The 10,687-nt window shown below is 58.2% G+C and overlaps 1 long non-coding RNA gene across 2 annotated transcripts; it reads left to right on the forward strand.

The window, feature by feature from the left end:
* The first annotated feature begins 293 nt into the window (after nucleotides 1–293).
* On the forward strand, nucleotides 294–9,857 carry LOC128826829 (uncharacterized). 2 transcript variants are annotated; one of them, XR_008442896.1, is made up of 3 exons: nucleotides 294–375; nucleotides 1,657–1,806; nucleotides 9,425–9,857. It is a non-coding gene; the product is annotated as an uncharacterized LOC128826829 (long non-coding RNA). The 2 variants fall into 2 exon arrangements; XR_008442895.1 differs by lacking the exon at nucleotides 294–375 and adding an exon at nucleotides 1,353–1,501.
* Nucleotides 9,858–10,687: the final 830 nt, after the last annotated feature.

The raw sequence follows: 10,687 nt of genomic DNA on the forward strand, positions 1-10,687 counted from the left end.
GCCATTCTCACTCCAAACATGAACGAAAACCGGCGTTTGCAAGTCGATGCTGTGACGCAAGTGGAACCACAAAGTGGAAAGATGAAATGAAGTGAGAATTTTCCTTTCCTCCGTTCCTGGAGGGGGGGCAGAGGAAATCAACATGTTTAATTAGAATGGACATTTCCCTGCCAAAAAAATAGGTTTTGGAGGAAACTTGTCTTTTTCTGGAGGCGGGGTGGGAACTTTCCATGAAAAACATTCAGACCGGCACTACCGTGGATACTGAGGGACGCTGCCTGAGAACGGCTAGAGGAAAGCCTCTGCATCCACGGCTCAGTTTCGAAGGACCCAAAGATGTTTGCCTCTGGTCTGTTGGAGAAACAGGCCCCAAGGGTAGGTTTCAGATGCAGATCCCAGCTGGAGTTTGATGCCTAGCTCGAACCCCAGAGGGCTCCGTGCTCAGAGATTTGGAGCCGACTCAGAGCCCTCTCTAGCTCTTGTTGGCCTGGTGTGACATGAGTTTGGAAGGTCTCAACTCCTTTCCCGGTGGGTCCCCGGCTCAAACCGCCCCCTTACCATGGATTCACACTGGTCCCCTCACTGGCAAGCTCGGTCGCAGGGCCTGTCGATGAATTGCAGTGCCTAGGAAGGCGAGCAGCAGCGTATGTCTACGGTGAGGTGTGGGGGAGCCTTGGGGCTGCTCTAGTTTACCCTCTGCTCCCTGCTGCGCCCCATGAAGACTTGGAGAGCACAGAATATGCGTAGCACAGTGTGTGCTACTCCAGCCACACTCTCGGTCTGCCTCCTATGCCAGGGGCTGGGCGGAGGGCCCTTTTGCCAGCTCCACACCAGCCAAGGGGGGCCCTGTTCAGAGGGGGGGATTCTCGGGGGCTGGTTCCCCACACTTTCTGGCCTCTTTGCCTGGCTGGAGTGGCCTAGAGGGGCCAGCGTGTGACTGAGAATCAGACCTGGTGTATTTCAAACCTGACGTTTAGCCTTCTGAGCCGTTCCCTCCAGTCATGTTGCAGCCAGAGTGTGCCCAAACTCTCAATGCCCGAGCTGGAGAGGCAGCTGGCGGACATCAGGCCCAGAGCCTGCAGGCGCTGACAGAGCCCTCAGACATCACATCACGCGGACAAGCCGCCAGGCCCGATAGGAGCCGGATGGAACGAGGGGCTCCGATTTCCCGGGGGCTAATTTGGGCCTTGGGCCGATACAGCGACAGCTGCTGGGAGGGATGTTTCCCCGCGATAAGGGGACCCTGTGGTCTGGTGCTGGGGGTGCCAGATCAGCACCACCCGCTTGGCCTGGAACGCAGAACCCTGAAGTGGGGTAGCGGGGAATCATCCAGGCCTCACTGCTGCCTCCGGGATGCCTCATACGTCCCCAAGCGCGTCCCAGGCTGTGGGCCAGATCCCGCTGCTGGTGACGCCTGGCCCCAATCCAGCATCACTCTGCTGAGGCTGAATCCGGCCCCGGGCAACTGTCAGCAGTTTCCAAGAGGCCGAGTTTCTAGCAGGTTAGAGCAGGGGACTGGGGCCCGGGACTCGGTTCTAGTCACAGCTTTGGGAGGGGGAGTGGGGTGTAGTGGTTAGAGCCGGGGAGGAGGAGGAGTCTGGACTCCTGGGTTCCCATTCCTCCCAATCTCAGGGGATGAATTTTAAAATCCACCAGGGCAGCTGTGAGAGGAGGAAACAAGCCAACGCCGAGTCTGTCCCGCCGTGGCTTCCCCTCTATCTGCGTTCCCGTGGAAATGTCAAGGGGCCGGGCAGGGAATTCACTGGATTTGCTGCAACTTGCCAGAGGTGCCTTTGTGAGCAGAAGGTCAGTAAAGCAGCGGCAGGAAAATGCCTCCTGCAGCAAAGTCCTGGGGGCCCTTCCTGGCATAAACCTGCCCCAATTATTAGTGATTAACATCAGGCCCTGGGTGCCCCCCTGCCTGCCCTCACGCAGTGCAGTGACATGCCTGATGCCGATGTGCCCTCGGCACATGGCTGTGTGACCAGGCCCAGCCCACGTGTCAGAGGCCCCCCCACGTTTGGCCGACGCAGCGTAGTGTTGGGCTGGAACCGGCTTTCCCATTTCGTGGGAAATTTGGCCATTTCGACCGTTTCCCCCCCTCTGTTCAGAAACGGAATGAAATCAAAACATTTCCAAATCCCCCCTGCTAGAAGCAGCTATCTCCAACTGCTGGAGAGGGGACGTTAGCTGGGCAGGGCTACAGAGAATTCATTCCCAGGTGTCTGGCTGCTGGGGCTTGCCCACATGCTCAGAGTCTAACTGATCGCCAGATGTGGGGTCAGGAAGGAATTTCCCCTGGGGTCAGATTGGCAGAGACCTTGGAGGGTTTTTCGCCTTCCTCTGCAGTGTGGGGCACGGGTCACTTGCGGGTTTAAACTAGAATAACTAGGGGATTGTCTGTCACTTGAAGTCTTTAAGCCACGATTTGAGGATGTCAGTAACTCAGCTGGAGGCCAGGGGTCTGTTACAGGCGTGGGGGGGGGGAGGGTCTGTGGCCTGCAATGTGCAGGGAGTCAGACTAGATGATCATGATGGTCCCTTCTGACCTTAACGTCTATGAGACATTCCCATGCTAGCTCAGGGGCGGAGGGTGGTTGTCTCCTCAACTGGTGGACCGCAGGGAGAACTTGCAGTGCACGTGGGCCGGGGTCCCAGCACACAGTCTGGTGCCTGCCTGGGAGCCGGGGTGGAAGGGGAGGGCAGGAGAACCGCAAAGCTTCTCTCCAGTCTCCCAGCCCTACATCCACAGGCCTGTACCTCCAACGCCGGCCCCAGCCCACGGGCTGTGTACTTTGGCCGAGCCCCTTCGGGCAGCTGGCAGCCCCTCGCTGAACGAAGCCGCTGCCGGCACACAAGGGCGCACTGTTCCCAGCCCTGCACAAACACAGGCCGCCCACGCCCACGGACGCCGCCCGCGCCGCCCGCGGTGCCTCAGCGGCATCACCCCCCTCGGGGGATGAGGGGTCAGGAAGCCGCTGGAGATAGAAGAGACCAGCTGACCAACCAGGCTGGGTGCAAATCAAGGTGGCTCCCGACGCTGCACCATGGCCTAGTGGGTGGAGTGCTAGCCTGGGAGTCAAAAGACCTGGGTTCAGAGGAAGATTACGGTTTTGTGGGGTCGTGGGCCAGAGGAAGTGGGGGCCCCTCCCCACCCCTTCTGCCTGCAGTCCTCCTCTGTCCCCTCCCCCGGCGCTCCTGCCAGGGAGTGGGGTCAGGTGCCTCCCTTGCCCACCCAGCACTCTGACCCTGCTCCCCGGCAGGAGCGCCGGGCAGGCGGAGTGGGTCAGGGCTCCTGTTTTTCCAGGGCCCCCCAATTGGCCGGGGCCCCTGGGCACAGGCCCCATTAACCCAGTGGTTAATCTGCCACTGGTTCTAGTCCTTCCCTGCTCTGTGCCTTGGTTTCCCTTGTCTCTTTAGATTGCAAATCCACAGAGGCAGGGACTGTGTTCGTGCAGCACCCAGCCCCACGGGGCCCCGATGATTTCTGAGGGCTGCTGGGATGCTGCTCCTATCTAATCAGCTCAAGAGACAGAATTCCCACAGCTGGGATGTTTCCACCTTTTCTCCCCTCTGAGCCACCTGCTTACCACAGGGGGAAATACGCCAAAAGAGAGAAAAAGAAAAAAAAAAGCCGTAGGCAGCAACTAACCCCGGCTCCCTGCACGCCCAGACCACAGTGGCGAGAGGGTTTTACTCCACATAGCAATCCCAAGCCCTTCGCCACGTGCTGCTGATTACGCGCAACCCCCGGGGCCTGGCCGCAGCGCTGGCGAAGGCACACGCGTGCCAGCGGGCAGGTTGGTCAGCCGCCCTGCTACTTTGTGGCCTACCCCTAATCCCACCACTAATTCAATGACCGGAGTTGGCTGCCAGGTTCCTGCTCTGCTAACCCCAACTATTCCATTGGGTGGGGGGAGGGGAGGAAACGGGGATGCTTCCTTAAAGGCGGGAAACCCAGAGGCCTCTTTAAAAAGCCCCAGTGGGGGGAGGGAGGGGGATCAGTCTGCCTGGATCAGTCAGCCCTTGGTCTCTCTCCTCAGGAGTCCAGCGCCTAGCACACTGGGGCCTTGGGACCGTGGCTCCCAGGTGCTACCATAATACACCTAATGGCCATAAAAATGTACAGCGCCTAGCACACTGGGGTCCTGGTCCGTGATTGTGGCTCCCAGGTGCTACCATAATACACCTAATAGCCATAAAAATGTACAGAGCCTAGCACACTGGGGTCCTGGCCCGTGATTGGGCTCCCAGGTGCTTGTCAAAAGGGGGGATCGGTGATGGGGGGGGCGGTGACTCCACCTGAGACCCCTTTAAAAGGGCCTGAGTTTTGAAAGGGCGGAGCGGGTCCGAGTGCCAGGCCCCTGTAGGGACCCACAATACGGAGACACCCAGAGTCACTTCTGAACAGCTTGGCCTCGGCTGATAGCCGGCGGTGCTGGATTCAAACCGAGTGGCCTGCTCTTGGTCTCCTGAGCCAGTCAGTCCCCTCACTCGCTAGCTGCCAAGGAACGTCTGCCTGGGCCTCCCGGGCGGCAAAAGCCCCAGGAGGGACATGCTCTGAGACCACCTCCCACGTCCCTGGATCCTAGAGCACTAAGCCCTGGGGTCTGGGGTCTGTGGGGGTTGGCGCATTACAGATGCCGGAGGCCGGCAGATTAGTTAAGAACAGATCTGGACCGCAAGGATAAGCAGTGGCTGGGGGACTCAGCTGCGGTCTTGGGGTTTTCTCTTCCCTAGAGAAACGCCCCCCTCGGTGACAGAGCCACATTCGGGATCTCAGGGAGGCCAACGGGGTAGAATAATCCAGCTGCCCTTTGAAGAGTCTCTGTCTTTTTTATCCTACGTTCTCTGGCCCCAGATCAAAGCGCGATAAGCTCAGACTTCGTCAAATAATAAAAAATCCCCTTTTTTTCCTCAGGTCCCTGTGACTCACTCGCTTTCTATTTCCTCTGGATGGGCGCAGGAAACCAGCCCTGCCAGAAAAATGCTAATATTAGCCCCGCCGTGCGCACATCTTCGCTGAGGGAGCGTTATTTATACGCTGTGGAGATGCTAGTGTCTGTCTTATCAGAAGCACCCTACCTCCATCCTCTCCGCATGTCCCCTCGACCTCTGGGGTACCCTCTCGCTGCACGTCAGACTGGGGGGCAACAGGACAGTCTCTAGAGAGGCAGAGTTGTCTAGTGGTTAGAACAACATGCTGGGAGTCAGGCACCTTCAGTTCTACTCCCGACTCTGCCACGTCCCTTGAGCAAGTCACTTCCCTTCTGCGTACCTCAGTTTCCCCTGCCATTCTTTGTCTATTTAGATTGCAAGCCTTTCGAAGAGGAGATTGTCCTGGCACAATGGGGTCCTGATCTCTGTTCGCGCTACCGTTAATGCAAATAGGCACCAACAAACCAGGACACCTCACCCATTTCATCCGGGACAGCTCCCTTGCAAAAGGGACACTGCTGGGAAAACCTGGACAGGTGGCAGCTCTAAATGCAAATCCTCCTCACTAATAACGAGGTCGACTGCAGCAAATACATTTGAGAAAGGGTCCTGCTAACGCATCAGCTAAAGGAGGGATCCCCGCCCCCGCAAACAGCAGTCAGGTTTGGGTGCCTGCCGTCACACCTGATTGCAGCAAACCTCCCAAGCAGAGCTGGGTGACATGGGCGTTTGCTCTGCATGACCCGGACTGTGCGGAGCCTGCCAGTTGGTGGAGGGTGGTCATGGGACCAAGCCCAGTCAAACCACTGCCCATCAGCTATCAGGTGATAACTGGAGACACTCGCCCCACACCTGGGCTGGATTCAGACCTGGATGGCAACAGCGGGGCCGGGTGTTAAGAACGAAGCCGGACCGGCTGCCATGACAGCCGTGCAATTGGCCAGCTGGGGTGACGGACTCAGACAGTCCTCAGCGAAGGAAAGCCTATGGGACTTCTTAACTAGGGTTACCATATTTTGTGCCTCCAAAAGGAGGACACTCCACGGGGCCCTGGCCCCGCCCCCAGCCCCGCCCCCTCCCCCACCCCAACTCCGCCCCCTCCCCAAAGTCTCCGCCCCCTCCCCTGCTTCCCGCGAACATTTAATTCGCGGGAAGCCTGGGCAGGTAAGGGGGGGTGTGGGGGGAGGAGGTACGGCCCAGGCTGGCCCCCCCGGCGGCTCCAGCCTGGGTCGGCTCGGGCCCTCGGGTGCCGGCCCTGGCCCCCGGCCGACCACCCCCGGCCCGCCCAGCACTGCCGGCCCCCGGCGGCCCAGCGCACCCCCCGGCTCCCGGCCCCGGCGGCCCAGCGCACCCCCCGGCTCCCGGCGGCCCAGCGCACCCCCCGGCTCCCGGCCCCGGCGGCCCAGCGCACCCCCCCGGCGGCCCGACCCCGCGGCCCAGCGCACCCCCCCGGCGGCCCGGCTCCCGGCCCAACCCCCCGGCTCCCGGCCCCGCGGCCCAACGCACCCCCCCGGCAGCCCGGCTCCCGGCCCGACCTCCCGGCTCCCAGCCCCGCGGCCCAGCGCACCCCCTCGGCGGCCCGACCCCGCGGCCCCGGCCCGGCTCCCGGCCCGGCACCGCGCGCCCGGCACCGCGACCCCGGCCCAGCCCTCCCTCCCGATTTTCCCGGACATGCCCGGCTTTTGGGGGATTTCCCCCCGGACGGGGATTTGAGCCCCCAAAAGCCGGACATGTCCGGGAAAATCCGGACGTATGGTAACCCTATCTTAACAACAGAGAGGACATGCCAAGAGCAGCCCAGGGTGGACGGGTGGCGGCGCCTTCTTTGTGTCCTAAGCCTTTGTGGTCCTTAAAATTGCTCTGTGAAACTGGGGAATCCCTGTGGGAACAGCCCTCCCCCAGGGGCTCCGGCCCAGGGCACCACAATATGCTTAGACACGGGGCTCTGTAGCATCGCAGGACCACGACCACGACCACGCTGCCCGGCTTTATTCCAAGCATCTGAAAGCACCACCGGGTTATTGCTAAACTGCTGCAGCCGGGTTAATCACAGGTGACCGCGGGCCCGCCGCCAGTCCATGACCAGGCAGCGTCTCCTCCTGACCTCAAGTCTGGCCTGACATGTGCTGGGCTCTTTGCGGCCGAGGCGGGCAACGTGACCCAAAAGAGCCGGCCAACAGCGGCCAGTGATGAGTTCCGTCCTCTTGAGGCCAGTTCTTAAAGGTACGTCCCTATTCCTGACAACAGCAACCTGTCTTGTACTCAGTGGTCACCTCCCGATGTCTTGCTGAAGAAGGGACCAGGTTGCAGACCCACGGAGCCGCTAAACCAACTCCCCTTAGGATGTCTGGCAGACGGCCCCCTTGGAGGCCCGTTTCCTGCCTGGATAGATGAGGACATCCCCTGCTGCCGCGGTGCCGGCGGAAGCACCGAGGTCTGCATCACGCCTTTTGTGCCAACGTGCTGGGGTTTTGGTTTCGCCCAGAAACCTTTAGCCCCAAGGCAGCTGCCTGGTAGTGGAAGCTCTCTGCTGTGTCTTTGAGATCGCCTGCGGCCTGACCAATGAGGACGCCACCGTCGCATAACCCAGGCTGGTAAAAGAGGTCGAACCAACGGTTCTCTCAATATTTGCAGGGATACGTCCAAGGAGCCAGTCCATTGCACAACGGATCCAGGCTGCGGCCAGGACATCCCTGCATCACCCGGGATCTAGCGTGTGGGTTCCCCAACGCACCCGTGTCCTGAGTCATTAGCTAGAGTTTGAATTAGTCTCCGTCGGCTCTCTCGGCCGAATCGAAGACTGCCTTTAGAGCTACGTATGCGGCTGTCAAAGGCCAGTTAAATCCACGGTGGAGCGCAGACAGGGCCCCAGCAGGAGAGAATTCCCCTTGGCTTTCCTGCCGGGACCATCCCAAAGGCGGTGGCAGCCCTGGGGATGCAAACCCCTGTCCACAGAGGACAGAGCGCCAACCACGTCCTCCTGCTGCCAGACGGTCCCAGCAGTCTAAGCCCAGACGGACGCCAGACACTGACCCAACCCCTGAGCCACAAGGCAAAGTCGCCCCGAGTCGTCGGGTCCCTGGCCTAGGGGCACCTCTCCCAGCCCTGAGTCCCCACATCCCACTGGCCTGTATCCCACCTGTTAGTCCTCGGTGGGTGGAGGGCTCACGCCCGAGGCTCTGCTCTGAGCAGGTGAAGCAGCTGCCTGCCGGATGTGGAAGGACCTCAGAAGTGCCAAGCAAAGTGTCTTCTGCTTCGCACAGCCGACAGCCCAGGGGAACCCCAGACTGCAGGCCCGGAGCCAAGAACCAGGGGGAGGGGGGCAGCACAGACGGAAGGGGAGCGAACCTTCGGAGACCCTGACTCCCAGCGGGCGGGCGGGGGCTGGGAGCAGCCTGAGCCAGTTTTTTCAAATGCTTTTAATTGCTTTGTTCTATTTTTGGCCCAGGAATTTGCTGGACGATGAGCGGCTTTGACTTGATGTGCAATTACCTGGGGGTGGGGGGACCCACTGGTGCGAGAGACTCACCATCCCTTAGCCTCCCCCCACAAGTTCCCGTCTACTCTCCTCTCTAAAACAGTGCTTGGGAGAGGGGTCCCATGCACAGCCCAGGCACAAGGACTTTATTCGCCATCCCAAATGCTTCCTGGGAGTGAAAAAACACTCGGTTCCAGGGAGAAATGGGAGAAATTAGAAGGCCCTGCCAGGGGGAGAGGGTGACAGATGGGGCTGGGAAAGAGATGCAGAGAGGCTGGAGCTGGGGAAAGACACGGACGGGCAGCAGCTGTTGCAGAGGAGAAGGCTCTTGTGCCAGCAGCGGTGAGGGATGCAGAAGAAAGTGGCACTAGATGCTGTGAGAAGAGGAGAGAGAGAGAGAGACAAGGGGCCTGGTTTCCCAGTGCCCTGCATCTCGTGCGGTTATTTATACTGCCAGCCTGATGGTTGCAGTGCACTGGAAGAGGGTGGTATCCCTTTAAATAGCTTGTGGACCCCTTGACAGCACTCACCATGTTTTATGTCTCCAAAGGCGCCAGCCGCCCGGAAGAGCAGCAGTGTGTATGCGGCGCTAGGCTCGGCACACTGCGGGTAGTCAGCAAACAGGGCCCTTGTCGTGCCGTGGGGTTCCTTCACATTATTATCATCATTGTGCACAAGAGCAAAAAGACCCAACCATATGGTAGGGACACCATTCTCCACTGCCCTGCAAAGAGACGGTCATTGACAGCAGTGCCAAGTCGGGGGGGGACACCCTGTCTAGACTGGATGCACTCTCGTGGCACTGGTGCAATGCTGCCAGCCCTGAGCTTTTGAAAATCAGGAGTCAGGCCCCCAAAATCACAAGACTGACTTAAAATCACGGGATTTAAAAAAAAAAAAGATACATGTTTTAGGCTCTCTTATTTCCTTTCCAGGTTTAGGGTTCACATTTTAAAGTTTTTTTCCAGAACCACAAGGACTTAGACATTTGCTTTTTCTTTTTTAAAGGAAAGTCAACGTTCTCCCAAAATCACGGGAATCCGGGAGCTGGGGCTTTCAGAAAAATGTCACAAGAATGACGATCATTGTACATCGACCACAGTGCCATAAAATGTGACCCGAGGGGCATGATTCTGAGTGGCCCTGGATCCTGTGCTGAGGTTTTATGAAAACAACAAAGAGTCTGGTGGCACCTTAAAGACTAACAGATTTATTTGGGCATAAGCTTTCGTGAGTAAAAACCTCACTTCTTCGGAGGTTTTATGAGTTATTCAGGTAACGATATATTTTCTAGTACAAGAGTTTTCCCTGTGAAGCATCCCTTTAAAAGCAGAGGTGACTCCCAGCTGCTGCTTCAGGACTTGCCTGTACTAAGCAAATTGGCATTGGTATAACTGTGTTGAAGTGGTAAGATCAGACTAAATGCCTCCAACAGAGGGGGTGGGAAATTTTTCTTGGAAACCTATTTTTAGCCAAAACCGCCGTTTTTATCAAAATCAAGACATTGGGGGGGGGGGGGGGGAAAGTGTCAGTTTTAATCAAATTTAGTTTATAAAGAAAAACCCTGAAGCATTTCAATAACGTCAAAGCGTCCAATTTCACCATTGCCTGGACAAAAAGTTGTGATTTTTTGCTTAGAAACTAAAGCCATGGAGATTTTTAAAAAAATCTAAATAAACATTTTTAAAAAAGGTTTAAAAGGCCAAAAGCAAAATGAAAGGTTTTGCCGGACCTGCAAGACGAAGCACATTCAAACAGGAGCGATTTGGGGGAAGACCCTGTGGCCTGTATGATACGGGAGGTCAGCCTCCTCTTTCCCCCCCGCTGGGAGATTGACCTCTTTGGTCTCAGGCAGTGCCCTGAACGTGTGGGGACTTGCTGCAGGGCCGTGTGGGGACTTGCTGCAGGGCCGGAGAGTTTGGATTTCCTTCCTTGCAAAGGCTGCAGATCACGTCTCTGAAATACAACAATTCTGCCTCCAGCCGCACCCCGGTAGTGCCAGGGCTGAAGGGCTTTTCGACCCCAAATGAGGTTTCCCCCCCCCCCCCCATTAACTCTGGTAGCATTGTCTGGTGGTTAGAGAAAGGGGGTGGCACGGGAATCAGGTGCCTGGATTCTAGTCCTGTTGCTGAGAGGAAGTGGAGTCTGGTGGTTAGAGGAAGGGGAGGGGGTAGGGCCCGTGGGAATCAGGATTCCTGGGTTCTATTCCTGGCACTGAGAGGAAGTGGAGTCTGGTGGTTAGAGCAAGGGTGGGTGTGGGTGTGGGAATCA

The sequence above is a fragment of the Malaclemys terrapin genome, chromosome 21, assembly GCF_027887155.1.
Source record: "Malaclemys terrapin pileata isolate rMalTer1 chromosome 21, rMalTer1.hap1, whole genome shotgun sequence".
NCBI lineage: Eukaryota > Metazoa > Chordata > Testudines > Emydidae > Malaclemys > Malaclemys terrapin.